The sequence below is a fragment of the Sapajus apella genome, unplaced genomic scaffold, assembly GCF_009761245.1.
Source record: "Sapajus apella isolate SASKATOON/1434 unplaced genomic scaffold, GSC_monkey_1.0 scaffold98, whole genome shotgun sequence".
NCBI lineage: Eukaryota > Metazoa > Chordata > Mammalia > Primates > Cebidae > Sapajus > Sapajus apella.
In genome coordinates this window covers 1,652,660-1,669,812 of record NW_022437038.1, presented here as the reverse complement: position 1 = coordinate 1,669,812, position 17,153 = coordinate 1,652,660, and the positions used below count along the sequence as shown (strand labels likewise).

At 38.0% G+C, this 17,153-nt stretch overlaps 2 pseudogenes; one reads left to right on the top strand and one right to left on the bottom strand.

Moving 5' to 3' along the window:
* The first annotated feature begins 1,078 nt into the window (after window positions 1–1,078).
* On the top strand, window positions 1,079–2,247 carry LOC116536084 (annotated as a pseudogene).
* An 867-nt stretch (window positions 2,248–3,114) lies between these two features.
* Window positions 3,115–16,123, bottom strand: LOC116536100 (annotated as a pseudogene).
* Window positions 16,124–17,153: the final 1,030 nt, after the last annotated feature.

Sequence of the window (17,153 nt, the reverse complement as noted above, 5' to 3'; positions counted from 1 at the left end):
TTTACTTAAAAACACAAATTAGCACAGATTTAGGTTGCTGTCTAATAAAATAACTATTACAGTTTAGTTCCAATAATCTTCATTAAGTGGGAAAGGAGTGAAATCGCAACTGACATATTGAGAATTGTATCTTTATCCTTAAGCACTTTAAAATTCTTTTTCTGTTCCAAGATAAAATACTTATTGTGGTAGACTGAAAAATGGCACCCTAAAGATTCCCAAGCCCTAATCCCTGGTTTTATGCCTGCTTGTGTTAAGTTAAATGGCAAATGAGAATTTGCAGATGGAATTAAGGTTACAGATCCTAAAATAGGGAGATAATCTGAGTGAGCCCAATGTAATCAAACGGACCTTTAAAAGTGGAAGTTGAAGACAGAGGGGTAGGTCAAAGAGACGGATGATGGACGAAGTAACAAGAAAGATTCAAAATGGGACAGAGACTTGACCTACTATTTCTGGCTCTGAAAACAAGGGGCCATGAGCCAAGAAATGTGGACAGCCTCTAGAAACTAGAAATGTCACTCAGCTGACAGCAAGGAAGGGGGACCTTGATCCTTCAACTACCAATAATTGAATTCTGCCAACAACTGATAAGCAAGAAAATGGATTCATCCTTCTACCCATGCCACCAGAGCCTCCAAAAAGGAAAGAAGTCCTGACAATACTTTTATTTTAGCTCAGATGAGACTCATGTCATATTTCTGACCTGTTAAACTTTAAGAAAATATATCTGTGCTGTTTTAAGACACTGATTGTGTGGTAATTTGTCACAGTTGAATAGATCATACATTTACCTCAGTAAAACCTCAAATGTAAAGGAATTATCAAAGAAAGGTCCCTAAAGTGATTTAAACCATATTTTTAAAAGTTCAATTCTGCCCTTCGTGACACCGGCCTCCGCTCGCCGTACACATGCTCGTCCCCCACCTCCGCCCCTTGCTCGCTCGCTGCTTCCCACCCTCCCCACAGTGCCGGACAAGTGGGCTTCCCCTCAGTCTCTCATGAATATTGAGAGGCCCATGTTGAATTTATCGAGCTCCATTGTGGAAGCCGAGGCTCACCATATCGTGCAGCGCTGGCGGCCGTGGCGGCTGGTACCGAAGTCTTGCTCCGACAGTGGCCAGTGGAGCCTCTGGCTGGGTCAGGAGCCACAATGTCTCAGGCTGTGCAGACAAACGGAGTTCAGCCATTAGTCAAAACATGGGAACTCAGTTTATATTAATTACAATGAACACCTCAGGAGGCGGTAACAGATGGCTTAGAAATTGTGGTTTCACATCGAAGTCTACACAGTGAATTAATGTGCCCAATTTGTTTGGATACGTTGAAGAATATTATGAATGACTACAAAGGAGTGTTTGCATCGTTTTCGTGCAGACTGCATCATCACGGCCCTTAGAAGTGGCAACAAAGACTATCCTACCTGTCGGAAAAAACTAGTTTCCAAAAAATCAGTAAGGCCAGACCCAAACTTTAATACACTCATCAGCAAAATTTATCCACGTCATGATGAGTATGAAGCTCATCGAGAGAGCATTAGCCAGTATCAACAAGCACGATAATCAGCAGGCTCTCAGTCACAGCATTGAGGAAGGACTGATGATACAGGCCATGAACAGACTGCAGCGAGGCAAGAAACAGCAGATTGAAAATGGTAGTGGAGCAGAAGACAATGGTGACAATTCACACTGTAGTAATGCCTCCACACACAGCAATCAGGAAGCAGGCCCTAGTAACAACGGACCAAAATATCTGATGATTCTGAGCTTGATATTGATAATCACAATGCAGCAGTGGCAATTGATCCAGTAATGGAATGGTGCTAGTGAAATTGAATTAGCATTCAGGCCTCACCCTGCACTTATGGACAGAGATGAGAGTATACAGACAAGATACATAAAGACTTCAGGTAACGCCACTGTTGATCACTTATCCAAGTATCTGGCTGTGAGGTTAGCTTTAGAAGAACTTCAAAGCAAAGGTGAATCAAACCAGTTGAACCTTGATACAGCCAGTGAGAAGCACTATACCGTTTATATGGCAATAGGCAGTGGCCAGTTCACTGTATTAAATGGCTCTTTTTCTTTTGAATTGGTGAGTGAGAAATACTGGAAAGTGAACAAACCTATGGAACTTTACCACACACCTTCAAAGTAGCACAAAGGAGCTTTTAAAAACCAATTCTGAGACTGAACTTTTTTTATAGCCTATTTCTTTAATATTAAAGATGTACTGGCATTACTTTTATGGACAGATCTTGGATATGTTGTTCAGTTTCCTTCCTGAGCCAGACTCGTTTACACTATTCAGATCTTTTCCCCTTAATTTAAGATTTCCTTTTCGGATAGAACTGCATTTATTCAGTACATTTTTCTTTCCTTTAAAAAATGTGTCTAAAGTTTCTTGTTGTTCCCCCCCCCCCCACAAAGTGTGGTTCCACTTGGAGCATCCTTTTGACCCAGGAATTTTTCATAGTTTCTGTATTCTTAAAGATTCAGTTGGCTGTCCTTTTCCCACTCCCCTCAAAAGATTTTTAGTCCTACAGAATATTAAATATTATGTATTCTGACTTTTTCCCCTGGAGTCTTGTGTATTTATAGTTTTCTATATAAATTGTAGTAACTTCATGAAGACCCAAAGCTTAAATTTACTGTCCTTAAAAACAATTCTTATAGGATTATTCTTTTCATGGTATTTTCTTCCATGATATTTCATTTTAAAAAGAAGTTCTTTATGAACTTAGTGTCCATTGTCATGCAGTGTTATTTTTTTTCCATTCTTTTTCCCCTGTAATTTTGGAATTTCTGGTCCTGGAAAGAATGAAAGAAAATCTTAAGTTCTATGAGAACTTGGTTCATTGACAGATTTTGCTGAAGAAAGGAAAATTAAAGTGATCGTAAATTTTTTTAAAAGTTCAATTCCTGTTTGATTCTGAATGATGCTGGCATATTAAGTTGTGCTATAACTGGGAATGTCCATTTAGTCAATAAAAATGACAAAATAGTAACAATTGAAAGCCACACAGCCAATTATTTTTAAATAAAAATTTCAAAAATGTCATGACTAGTTCTTATGGGAACCATTTTATCTAGGAGTGGTTTTTAAGGCAGCATTTTAAGTTTCCATAAAACCAGAAGAGATATCAATAATATAACCAGAAACCTTTATTTCCAAGTACAGTGGTTTCTCCTGTTCATAGCTCAGATTTGAACTGTCTTCCATTTGAATCTGTTGCTCTTCCACCTCTAAAAGTTTATCTGGCGTTGAAGCTACCTACTTCTTCATCTTCATTTTCATGTAGAAGGCTACAACTCATTTTGTTCTATAGAAGAAATCATTTTCCTGATTATCAGTCATTCCATTCCACCTATATTTTCTTCTCCTTCCTTCTTTTCTGTCAGAAGAGTTATCATGCTGAGCTTCTTCATTTTATGACATTTATATTTTAGCACTGTTTTATTATTGCCTTCTGCATGTATATTTTCAACAATTTTCTTCAAATATAACACAGGTCCCAAGAGTGTCTTTATAATCCCCAGCAAAGACATAGCTGTCCACTTGCAGAATGGGCCTCTTGTCAATTCCCAAAATCTTGCATTTATTTTCACATTTTGAGAAAATACTGACAATTCTGCTGGAATCACCTTCTCTGCCTCCTATTCCTCCTCTTCCCCACTCTCTGGACTCCACTACTTGGTGGCCACCGTGGTCCCACAACCCCTCAGTGTGTCCCCAGTCACTAGCCACCCCAACCCAGTGCTACCATCTTAAGCCCCTTATTATTTTCTTAATAACATTTTCCTTTCTCTAGCTTACTTTAAGAATAACAGTATGTAATTCATATAACATACAAAACATATATTAATTTAATGTTTATATTATTTCTAAGGCTGCTGGTCAATAATAAGCTATTAGTCAAATTTTTACAGAGTCAAAAGTTATACACATATTTTTGAGTGTGTGAGGGTTATATATATGTATTACAGGTTTAATTAAATTAAAAGTTTAACATAATATTCAGCTAGTCAGTGAATTAATATTCAGTGAGTTTCATTCTGTGTTATTCCTGTGGAGACTGTGAAGGTAAAGCTAAATCTTATTCTAAGAACTCTAGTATCTGTGGGAACTAGCTCTTGGGTTTCTATTTCATTATTCTGATGCAAACTACTTGAAAAAACAAGTAATCTAGTCATATTTGTGTGTGGTGGGTGTTAACAATTCTTGACTAGTTAAAATAGATAGAATCTGAATAGTTATGCTACTCACTTCATTTATTTGTGCTCAAAGAGAATAACTTTATAACATTTATAAAATAGTAGCCCTCAAAACTACATATTTGGCAGAATGTGCTTCCAACTGCTATTGCAACTTCTCTTATAGGAGACACAAAGTAAGCACCTGAGTATGTTAGTGGAAAAAAATTGCTTGAAAGAGCAAGCTTCTTATTTTTGTTAATTGAATTTTTTAAATAGGATGTTAAAAAGCAAATAATTTTTGACATACACACTAACTAGGGAACTACAAAGGCTTTTGTGAAATTCTAAAAGCACTTTTAAGAATAAATTTAAGAAAGTTTTCAATATCCTAAATCCTTTTCAATTTATCTATAGAAAGTAGCTTAATTAAAAAAAAAAACATAGTTACAATACTGGATGAATGGATACACATTCATTTTAAAGAAAAGTATAACAGAACAAAATAAACAACAATAAGAAAATTTACCTTTCCAAAAACTAGGGATACATGGGACCTTCCTTAATCTAATAAAAGATGAGTGAGAAACTGAGGCAGTGATGTTTTATCTTACCACTACTACTCAATCTTGTACTGAAAGTCCAATCTAGATAAATAAGAGGAAAAAAAAATCTAACAGGCATAGACATTTATTCATAGACAACATGATTTATGTGGAAACTTTAAAATCATCTGTCAAACACTCCTGGAAATAATTTTTAAAAAGAGATTAACATGTTTTTAGGAAGCAAGGTCAATATTTTAAAAGTTAATCGATTTCCTATATGCTAAAAATGAAAAATTTGAATCTGAAATAATGGAAGAAGAAACACCATCTTCAATAGCATGGGAAAAAAAATATGCATATACCTAACATAAATATGCAGGATCTGTATGTGAAAAAGTAAAAAAAAAAAAAAAAAAAAAAACTGAAGGAAAAGAATTTTTAAAATCTAAACAAATAGAAAATATACCATGTTGAATAGAAAAGTCCATAATTTTTTTTTTCATTCTGTATGTAAAGCACTGAAGGCAAAAGGAACAGTCCCTGCCTTTAATGGGATCACAGTGCAGTGGAGAAAAGAGATAAATGTCCAGGCAATTACAATACAGAGCAAAAAGATTTAAGATGGAATGGTTAGCACTAGCTATCATGAGAGCTCACAGGTTGGTCACTTATCTCAGCCTTGGGCGATCAAAAGAAACTACCTGGAAAAGGCTGCACATGCGAAGACTCTAAAAAAAGCAGACAGAATCTATCCAAGCTAAGTGGAGGAGGGTTAACAATCCAGGGTGAGGATGAAACATATGCAAATGCAAAAAATGAGGGAAAGAAGGTGGCATCTGCACAAAAAGCCAACTGGAAGGAAGAAGGTTAGAGAAAAAGGAATGGGAAGGAAAGAGAAGGGCAAGAAAGGAGAGCATAGAAGGGCAGAGGAGAGAATGTAGCCATAACCGCATAGCTGCTTTGGTTCTCACCGCCCCGCGCCCCCAACCACAGTCTGGTCAATGTATTTTCCTGGGTTCTTGGCATGTAGATTTTTTTCATAGGTTATTTGGTGAACACACTCTTTCTCCCATCCAAGTAATAATAACCAGGCCCAACCCTGCTTAGCTTCCAAAATCAGATGAGAATGGGCATATTCAGGATGGTATGGCCGTAGACCACTCTGTCTCTTACGATCAATATAATTTCTTGTTAAAAATGGTGTACAACATGATATTTTGATATATATACCCAATGGGAAATGATTAAATAAAGCTAATTAACATATCTTTACCTTACATAGTTATCATTGTTTTGTGGTGTGGACATTTAAGATCTATTCTCTTAGCAATTTTCAAGTATGCAATACATTATTGTCAATTAATTGTCCTGCTATATATCAGATCTCCAGAACTTCTTCCTTCTGTTTAACTGAAACTTTGTGTCCTTTGACCAACATCTCCCAACCCCCTTTACCCACCACCCCCAGCTTTTGGCAACCATCACTCTTCTCTCTGGTTCTATGAGTTCAACTTTTTGAGATTCCACATATAAGTGAGATCATACAGTATCAGTATTTCGGTGCTTGGCATGTGTGACTTAGCCTAGTATTCTCCAGGTTCATCCACATTGTCACAAATGACAGAATTTGCTTCTTTTCAAAGGCTAAATAATATTCCATTGTATATATGTCCTCATGTGTGTGTGTATACACATATATATGATATATATAATATATGTGCATATATATGTATGTATATCACATTTTCTTTATCCATTAATCCATCGATGGACACTTAAGTTGATTCTATATTTTGGCTATTATGAATAATGCTGCAATAAATACAAGAGTGCAAATATCTCTTTAAGAGACTGTTTTCATTTCCTTTGGATATAAGTATCCACAGGAGTAAAATTGCTGTACCATATATTAGTTCTCTCTTTTTTTTTTTTTTGAGAAACTTTCATATTGTTTTTCTTAATGGTGGTATCAATTTGAATTCCAACCAAGTGTACAAGAGTTCCCCTTTCTACATACCCTGATGATATTTTATCTTTTTTAAAAAATAAGAACCTTTCTAACAGGTGTTAGGTGATATCACATTGTAATTTTTTAAAACAAATTTTGCATTTCACTAATGCATAGTGACATTGAGCATTTTTTCATATACCTGTGTGAACCAAAAGTATCTGAGACATATCTTTATCAATTTAGAAAGTTTACTTTTCCAAGGTTAAGAATACACCCATGACAGCTTCAGGAGATGCTGATGACATTTGCCTAAGGTGGTTATGATACAACTTGCTTTTATACATTTTACAGAGATATGAGACATCAGTTAATATGTATAGGACATACATTGGTTTGATCGGGAAAGGTAGGACAACTCAAAGTGGGGGCCTCCAGGTCGTAGGTAGGTAGACAAACAGTTGCATTCTTTTGAGTCTTTTATCAGCCTTCCACTAAGCACACAATTTATGTAAGAGGGAGGTAGAGAAATAGTCACTTATGCCTCAGTGTGGCTCAGTGAATCTGCATTTTACATAAACCATAGGGTAGAGATGGCAATGAGATATGCATTTTTCTCAGGTGAGCACAGGGATGACTTTGAGTTTTGCCCTTTGTCCTGTAGCTGTGAAGATAAGCTGTCAATTTACATTGCCAGGGTGAAATTCAACAGAACTGTCTTAGGGTAAATATCTTGAGGCCCACAAGAAATTTTCCTGTGGGCAAATTGTGAGGGACATATGTAGCTTTTTAATCTTTGTAGTTATTTTAATTAGGAATAAAATGGGAGACACTTTTGTCTGACTCAATTGCCAGATTAACTTTTGTATTTGGCTTAATAATTTGGGGATCCCAATATTTACTTTTCTTTCACACCTGTTGGCCATTTGGGTGTAATTCTTTTAAGAAATGTCTATTTAGGTTTTCTTGCCTACTTTTTAATTGGAATATTTGTTTTCTTGCTATCGAGTTGTTTGAGTTCTGATATATTATTTCCTTATCACCTATGTGGTTTGTAAATATTTTCTCCAATTTCATAGGCTATCTTTTCATGCTGTGGATTATTTCCTTTGCTGGGAAGAAGGATTTTAGTTTGATGCAATATATTTTGTCTATTTTGGCTTTTGTTGTCTATGCTTTTGGTGGCATATCCAAAAGAAATCATTGCCCCGACCAATGCAAAGAGAATTTTTTCTGTTTTCTTCCAGTAGTTTTATACTTTCCTGTATTATGTTTAACTCTTTAATTCATTTTGAGTTGACATTTGTAGATGGTGTGAGATGATGGTCCAAGTTCATTTTTTTGCATGCCCACATCCAGTTTTCCCAAAACTATTTACAGAAAAAACTCTTTCCCCATTGTATGTTCTTGGCTACTTTGTCAAAGATGAGTTGACTGTCAACTGTATAGTTAACATGTCAATTCTCCCCAATTCCTTTACAGATTTCACACATTTTTTTTCTTTTCCTTTCTTTCTTTCTTTTTTTTTTCTTGAGATGAAATTTTACTCTGTCACCCAGGCTGGAGTGCAGTGGTGTGATCTTAGCTCACTGCAACCTCCACCTCCTGGGTTCAAGGGTTTCTTGTGCCTTAGCCTCCCAAGTAGCTGTGATTACATGCGTTCATCACCCTGCCTGGCTAATTTTAGTAGAAACAGTGTTTCACCATGTTGTCCAGGCTGGTCTTGAGCTCTTGGCCTCATGTGATCTGACCACCTTTGCCTCCCAAAGTGCTGGGATTACAGACGTGAGCCACTGTGCCCAACCAGATTCCACACATTTCTAACAAAATATTAGCATGGTTTTTTTTTTTTTTTTTTGGAGATGTTGACAAAGTAATCCTAAAATTTTCATGAGAATTCAAAGGTTCCAAGGTAGTAAAATGATTGTAAAATAATAAAAAATAAGTTTGTTCACTCACATGATCCAATTTTAAGACTTATTATAAATCTACAATAATTAAAACAGTGTGGTATTGGTGAAATAATATACATAAATCAGCACAAGAGAATAAAGATCTCAGAAACAAACTCATACAATGAAATGATTTTTGAAATGTGTTAAAAACTTAATAAAAAGGGATAATATTTTTACCAAATAGTGCTAAAAGTTTTTGATTACTGTATGTAAAAACTTCTTTTCCTATATCTCACACCTTACACAAGAATTAACTCAAAATGGATCATAAACTCAATTGCCAAAATGAAAAACTGTAATACCTTTAGATGAAATTATAAGATAAATTCTGCATGACCTCGTGTTTGACAATGAGCTTGTAGGTGTGCGACCCCGGCTGTGGGACCCCGACCCACGGAGGCAGGCGCTCAATAGACTCGAGGCAGGACGCATGGTGACCGGTACCGACTTTATTGGGATCTCCGGGCGACTCAAGCGGGGAGGGAGGAATCGCGCGCGCTTTCTTTGTTCGGTCGACTTTATAGGGACAAAGGGCCTGGGGCGGTAGGAGAGCTGGTGGTGCGGGTGGTGATTGGTTCAGTGGGCCGCTGGGCGGGAAGGTTGCTGGTCTTGGGCCGGGCCAGGATAGAGTGAGATCAGGGACCCTCCCTGCGGGTCCTTCCTTATCGGGAATTAGGTCCTTTCCACATGGCTGGGGAACGGGGCCAAAAGTCCTCTACCAGACATTCCCAACTCCTTAAAGAGGAAAAAGGGGCGGCGGCTGTCCTTCTGGCTACTTCCTGCTGACTTCGGGGCGGCGAAGGGGTGAGGGTAGGAGTTTAGGCTGTCTGGAGAGGGGTATAACGGTATTCTGGCCGATGGAGATTAGGCATTGGTTGGAGCATCATTTGATGGATGGTGACTCTAGTAAGCTCCTGGAATCGCTTTTGAAGAAACTGGAAGAGACAGGGTAAGAAAAACAGGATTAGGCCGAGGCCGAGAACGGGTCCAAGGAGAGAAAGGAGGTAAGGGAGAAGTCCATTAGGTCCGCTCCACAGAGGGTTATCCTGGAGGGCCTTCCGTTGTTTGGCCAAGTCCTCCTGGAGAGTTTTAATTTTGTCCCTGACGATGCCTGACCGGTTGGCGTAAAAGCAGCATTGCTCGTTCAGGGCGAGGCACAGGCCTCCTTTTTCGGCCGTGAGCAGGTCCAGACCTCGGCAGTTCTGTAAGACGACCTCTGCAAGGGAATTAAGCTGGTCCTGGACAACTTGAACGGTAGATGAGAGTAGATCAACATCATTAATTAATTGACGAGAGAGCTGTTGATAGGTTTGTAGGGAATAGCCTAGCCCAGCGGTTCCCGTAGAGACTGCAGCCGTGATGCCAAGAGTGGCCAACAAAGGGATAAACTGGACTGCCCTTTTATTTTTTCCTATTACTGAGTCAAAACTGGGAAGGGGAACAGGATCATCTCCCGAGACGATACTAGCATCGGGGAAAAGGGATGCCACCATGCATATACCTGTCCAGTCCAAATCCACCCTGGTTAGGTTTTGGTAAGTTTAAGAGATAAAGGGCCAGTAGAAGTGGCCCTCCAGCTGGGAGGGGGGCCATGGAGAGCCTTTTTAACCCGAGAAAGGTGAATCCAGGACGGGACCTCAGCTATTTTTATGGCAGAAGGGGTGGTGAGGATGACCGTGTACGGGCCTTCCCACCTTGGAGTGAGAGGTTTTGGGGTGAGATTTTTAATGAGAACCGAGTCTCCGGGGGAAACTACTGGGGGGTTTTTAGAAGATTGTGTGGGATGAGGAAGAGAGACGTTGGCGTGTTCACGAAGAAGGCTTCGGAGAAGGGTGAAATAAGGGAGGTATCCTTCTAAGGGAGCAGCGTCAGGAGGTGGTGGGGTTGAGAGCAGAAAGGGGCGACCTACAGCAGCTCAAACGGACTAAGCTGTGAGGGGCCCCGAGGGCTGGCTCTTAGTCTGGCGAGGGCGATTGGAAGCAGAGTGACCCAGGATTGGCGGAGTTCAAGCATTAGTTTAGTTAAATGTTCTTTGATGAGGCCATTGGCCCTCTCTACCTTACCCGAGGACTGCGGGTGATAGGCCGCGTGTAGTTTCCACTGGATACCTAGGGAGGTGCAAACATTGTCAGTAACTTTGGAAATAAAGGCTGGAACATTGTCAGATTGTATGGTGGCTGGCAATCCGAAGCGCAGAATGATGTCTTGGATAAGATGAGTGGCCACCGTTCCTGCAGACTCTGACGCTGTAGGGTAAGCCTCAATCCAGCCTGAAAAGGTATCAACAATGGTTAACAGATACCGGTACTGTTTATGCTTTGGCATGTGGGTAAAATCGATTTGCCAGTCTTGGCCGGGGAGGAACCCCCGTAATTGGTGGAGTTGTTTGCGGGGGTGACAGGACCCCTGGGGGTTAACTTTGGCACAGGTGAAACAGTAGGCACAATATCAAAAGCATTATCCCTGAAAAAAAAAAAAAAACACAACTTTATCAAACCTAAAAGCTTTTGTTTTGAAAAATACATTGTTAAAAGAATGACATGATTAGACGCAGAGTAAGAGAAAATCATATATCAGACAAAAACAAAGTTGTATCCAGAGTATACAAGGAATACTTAAAACTTAGCAATAAGGGGGAAAAATAAAACAGTGGATAATAAATCCAAACAGAAGCTTCACCAGAGATACACTGATGGAAGATAGGAATACGAAAAGATACTCAACATCATGTGTTATTAAGCCAATGCAAATTAAAAAATAAAACTGGCAACACCAAATGCTTGCAAGTTTGTGAAATAACAGGATATTTCATTCATGGATAGGAATGTAAAATAATACAGACTCTTTGAAGACAGTTTGGTAGTTACTTATAAAGAAAAACAAAGCAAACATAGAATTATTAAAGGACCCATTAATAACAGCCCTAGGTATTTACCCCAATGAACTGAAAACTCATGTTCACATAAAAACCTGTATGAAAGTGTTTATGACACTTTTATTCATAATCACCTAAAATTAGAAGCAACAAAGAGTCCTCTAATAGGTGAATGGAAAAACAAATTGTGTGACATCCATAAAAGAACATATTATTTGATGATAAAAGTGAACCAAGTATTAATGTATGCAACAATGTGATTGAAATTTAAATGCATTTTGCCAAATTAACAAAAAAGACTAAAATTCCACATATTGAATTATTTCATTTATATGACATTCTAGAAAAGGCAAAAATATGGGGTCAGAAAAAAATCATGTTTTTTCTCCCCATTTTTCAGAGGGAAGGGTTGACAACAAAGGGATGCCTAGGATAATTGTTGGGATAATGTAACTATTCTTTGTGACACTGAAGTGATAAATGTCTGGTGCTATGCATTTGTCGAAACTCAGAACTTCTTTACATAAAAAAGAATGAACTTCAATGTATGCAAAACATAAAAAATCAACCAGTAGATTTGGAATCTAAGGATGAAATGGCTAATACTGTTGCAATATAGATTGTTGTAATAATCTATTGCAATACAGATTATTGCAACAGTATGACCTCACTGAAGGGGTTGGAGGCAAAAAAAAAAGTTGATATAAGTAATTAAGTAATGCTAAAAAATGGTGATTTGACTGGATAGATATGTGCGTATATGTGGGTTAGTATCCTTACATATATTTTTCTAACTGTGTCAATTGAGAGGGCTTGAAAGCAATGACTCTAGTAGTATGGATCACTCCAGTACACATATCTAGGCTTTTAGGTACTATTTCCCAATTTAAAACAAACAAACAAACAAAACAGAAATCTTAGAAGAAATGGCTATTAGAGCTGTGGTATGAAATAAGCAAGATAATCCTGAAACATCTTTTAGGATGAGGAAAAAAAAAAGTAGTGCTCAGAAAATAAAAACATGGATGCACTACAAAGGGACACAGGAGCCTACCTGAAATATCTTCCAATAATCAAATTTGGAACAAGTTTTATAACAAAATAAATAATACTGTATTGGGTTGTAACCCAAAGAATAAATCTTCATGTGTTTATACTGATGTAGATAAATGAATGAATGAATAAATAAATAAATGAGGGAGAACAGGCAAACCTTCCTTACAGTAAAACTCCAAATAATTTATGTAGATACTCTCCTTTCCAGACGGTGGGGCTTAACCTCCCATCCCCCATTTGATGTGGTCTTGCTTCCAAAGAAGAATAGAGTATGAAAAAGGGCTCCGGCCAATACATCTGAAGAACAATACCTGGGGGAGGGGATCATGGTTCACATCAGTGGAAGTCAGGTTAATATCATGCATCCCTGATATGATTTGATGAGAATAGCACATTACCTCTGTGCTATTCTTCCCAAAAATGCATTGAGAAAAATATAAGACAAACCCTAGTTGAAGATCTTTCCAGAAAATCAGTGATAAAAACACCCTAAAATTGCCAAGGTCATAAAAAACAAACAAACAAAAAAAAAAAAAACAACAAAAAAGAAAGCCTGAGAAATTTCTCCCAGCAAGAAGAAAGCCTAAGAAGACATGATGACTAAATGTAATGTGGTCCCTTGGATGAGATTCTGGAACATAAAAAGAACACTAGGTAAACGTTAAGGGTGCTTGTACAAAGCTTAAACTTTATATAACAATAGTCCATCAATAATGTTTCACTAGTTGTGATAACCTACAATAGTAATGTAAGATGTTCATAACAGGTAATATTAGGGCTGAAGCATACATGAACCCTGTGTTATGACTTAGCAACTTTCTGTTCATCTAAAATCTTACATGTATATATAATTTTTGTATTCTGTATACAAAATTTATGCCAAAGAAATCTATAGACTTTTGATTTTCAGTGTAGCATGTAAGGAGCTTAGAAGTCACCACTTCATCCTAACAAGTAAAAAGCTGAGCAAACTTAAAAAGAAAAAAACACCAATTTTTCTTAGATCTGTTAAAGAAGTGTAGTTTCAGGGCAAAACACTTCCCTTATGAATGAAGAGACAAATAGGCAGACACAGAGAATCACAATTACTGGAGTAAATACATCCAGGAAACTAGTGCTGGTGTAGGAAATCCTGAATAGTAATTGATAAATCTTTGCAGGCTTGGTGTAAATAACCCTGAGCTAAAAATGCCGGGAAGACCCAGTCTTAGGGGGGCCCTACACTTATGTGAGTTTACCTACAAGACTTTGACCAGGTGCCCACAGTAGATATCTGAGAAAAATCCACTGGTGCTTCCAGCATTAGAAAAAAAAAAAAAAAGAAACATTTTGAAATATGCCAGACCATTCTGTTCTTAAAATGGCTTGCCTTTAGGAAAAATTATTTTACAAGAGCCTAACTGGCTGGAGTTTTATCATAGCCTAACCAACCTGGAGAAAAAGAAATACCCAACTCTAACTAGTCCTTGCCTTCCACATGGGGGAAAGAAATACACAAGTCCAGCACTCTCCAGCCACCCTGTCCCACCTAAGAGCGAGGGAGGTGATGAAAAGTTTTTGTAAAGTTCATAGTCTAGGAGCACAGGCTCATTTAACCTAATCATAAGATGGTAGAATGCTTTCTGTCTTAGGCTGTTTTTACATCCAAATGATATCATTTTTCCCCTGGCTCCTCAAATCTCATGTTTTCCTCACATTGTAAAATACAATCATCCTCTGCTAAAAGTCCCCCAAAAGTCTCAACTTATTCCAGCATTAAATCAAAAGTTCACAGACCATAGTCTTATTTGAGACAAGGCAATACCCTTCCACCTATGAGTCTGTAAAATAGAAAGTAAGTTATTTACTTCCAAGATACAATGGATGGATAGGCATTGGTTAAATATTCCCATTTTAAAAAGGACAAATGGGTCAAAAGAAAGGAGCTACAAACTCCATGCAAGTCTGAAACCCAGCAGTGCAGTCATTAAATCTTAAATCTCCAAAATAATCTATTTCACTCTGTGTTCCACATCCAGGCACACAGCTGCAAGGGTTTGGCTCTCAAGGGCTTGAAGAGCTCTGCCTCTGTGTGTTTGCAGCGTATGGCCACCGCATCTGCTCTCACAGGTTGGAGCTGAGTACCTGTGACTTTTCCATGAACAGAGTCCAAGCTGCTGGTGGAGCTACCATTCTGGGATATTGAAGACTGTGGCCCCCTTCTCACAACTCCAGAAAGCAGTGCCCCACTGTAAGTACTGTGTAGGGCCTTCAACCCCATCTTTCTCCTCTGTACTGCCCTAGTAGAGGTTCTCTGTGAGGGTTTCTTTCTTTCAGGAGTCTTCTGCCTGGGCATCCAGGCTTTCTCATATATCCTCTTGTAAATAGAGTCTGCCAAGCCTCCTTCACTCTTTCATTTGGTGGGCCTTCAGACTTAACATCACATGAAAGCCACTAAGGCTTACAGCTTGCACCCTCACCCTCTGAAGCAGCAGCCCAAGCTTTATCTGGGACCCTTTCAGCTGAGACTGGAGCACAAATGGCCTGGATGCTGGGAGCAGAGTCCCAAGGGTAAACAGAGCAGCAGAGGCCTGAGCCTGGCCCACAAAACTTTTTTTTTACTCTTAGGTCTCTGAGCCTGTGATGAGAGAAGGGATTGTCTCAAAGATCTATGAAACTTTAAGTCATTTATTTGCTCCTGCATCTGAGAGTAAGTTGTTAGAAGCAGTCAGGCCACATCTTAAATGCTTTGTAGCTTAGAAATTTCTTCCACGAGATATCTATGTCATCACTTTTAAGTTCAAATTTCCAGAGACCACTAGGGCATGAACAAAATATAGCCAAATTCATTACTAAGTTATAACAAAGATGACCTTTGCTCCAGTTTTCAATAAGTTTCTCATTTCCATCTGAGACTTGTCAGCCTGGACTTCACTGTCTATGTCACTGTCAACCTTTTGGTGACAATAATCAGACAGGAGAAGCCAAGATAATACCTCTTAACTCATATTATGAGGCCAGTATTGCCCTAACCAAAAACATTATAAGAAAAACCTAAACAGCAATATCTGTCATAAAGATAAATGCAAAAATCCTTAAAAATTAGCAAATTGAATACAACAATGTATAAGAAATATTATACATGACCAAGTGAGATTTATCCCAGGCACTCATCTGGTTCAACATTTAGAAGTCAATTAAGGTAATCAATCACATCAACAGCCTAAAGAGAAAGAATCACATGATTATATCAATAAATTCAGTAAAAACACTTGATAAAATCAACACTCTATATGCTTTTTAAAAATTAAGCATACTAGGAATAGAAAGGTGAACTTCCTCAATTTGATAAAGAACATTTATAGAAAACTAACAGATAACATTATACCTAATGATGAAAAACTTGAAGCTTTCCTGGAAAGTTCAGGAATAAGAAAAAGATGTCTCCTTTCATCACACGTTTCCTTTTTCTTTTAAATGTATGTGATTACATGGTAGGTGTATGTATTTATAGGGTAAATGAGATTCTTTCATACCACAGTTAACTTGATATGGTCCCATCTGTCCATTTTTGCTTTGGTTGCCTGTGCTTGGGAGGAATTACAAAATTTTGCATATAGACATGCAACACATAATAATCAAATCATGGTAAATGGAACTGAACGATGAGAACACATGGACAAATAGTGGGAAACAACATATACTGGGGCCTGCCCAGGAGAGGTGGGGAAAGGGAGAGCATAGCTAATGGATGCTGGCCTTAATACCTAGGTGATGGGTTGATCTGTGCAGCAAACCACCATGGCACACGTTTACTTATGTAATGAGCGCCTATGTCCTGCATATGTATCTGAAACTTAAAAGTTGATGGGAAAAAAAAAAATCAGTCATGGTAAATGGGCTATCCATGCCCTCAAGTGTTTATCCTTTGTATTATAAAAAATTAAATTATACTTTTAGTTATTTTAAAATGTAGAATTATTATTGACTATAGTCACCCTGTTCTGCTAGCAAATACTATATCTTAGTCATTTTTTCTAACTACTTTTTGCACATATTAAAATCCCCAGTTCCCCTGCAAATCACCCCACTACCCTTCCCAGCCTTCAATATCCATCCTTCTTCTATTCTTAGATCCCACAAATAAGGGAGAACATGTGACATTTGTCTTTCTGTGCCTGGCTTATTTCACTTAACATAAGGACCTCCAGTTCCATCCATACTGTTGCAAATAATAGGATCTCATTCTTTTTTATGGTTGAATAGTACTCCATCGCATATAAGTAACGCATTTTCTTTATTCAATCTTCTGTTGGACACTTAGGTTGTTTCCAAATCTTGGCTATTGTGAATAGCGCTGCAACAAATATGGGAATGCAGATATCTTTTTGATATACTTATTTCCTTTCTTTTGGTATATACCCAGCAAAAGTTTTGCTGGATAAAATGGTAGGTCTATTTTTAGTTTTTTGAGGAACAGCCAAACTATTCTTCATAGTGGTTGTACTAATTTACATTCCCACCAACAAGTGTACAAGGGTTTCCTTTTCTCCACATTTTCACCAGTATTTTTTATTGCTGCTTTTTTGGATATAAGCC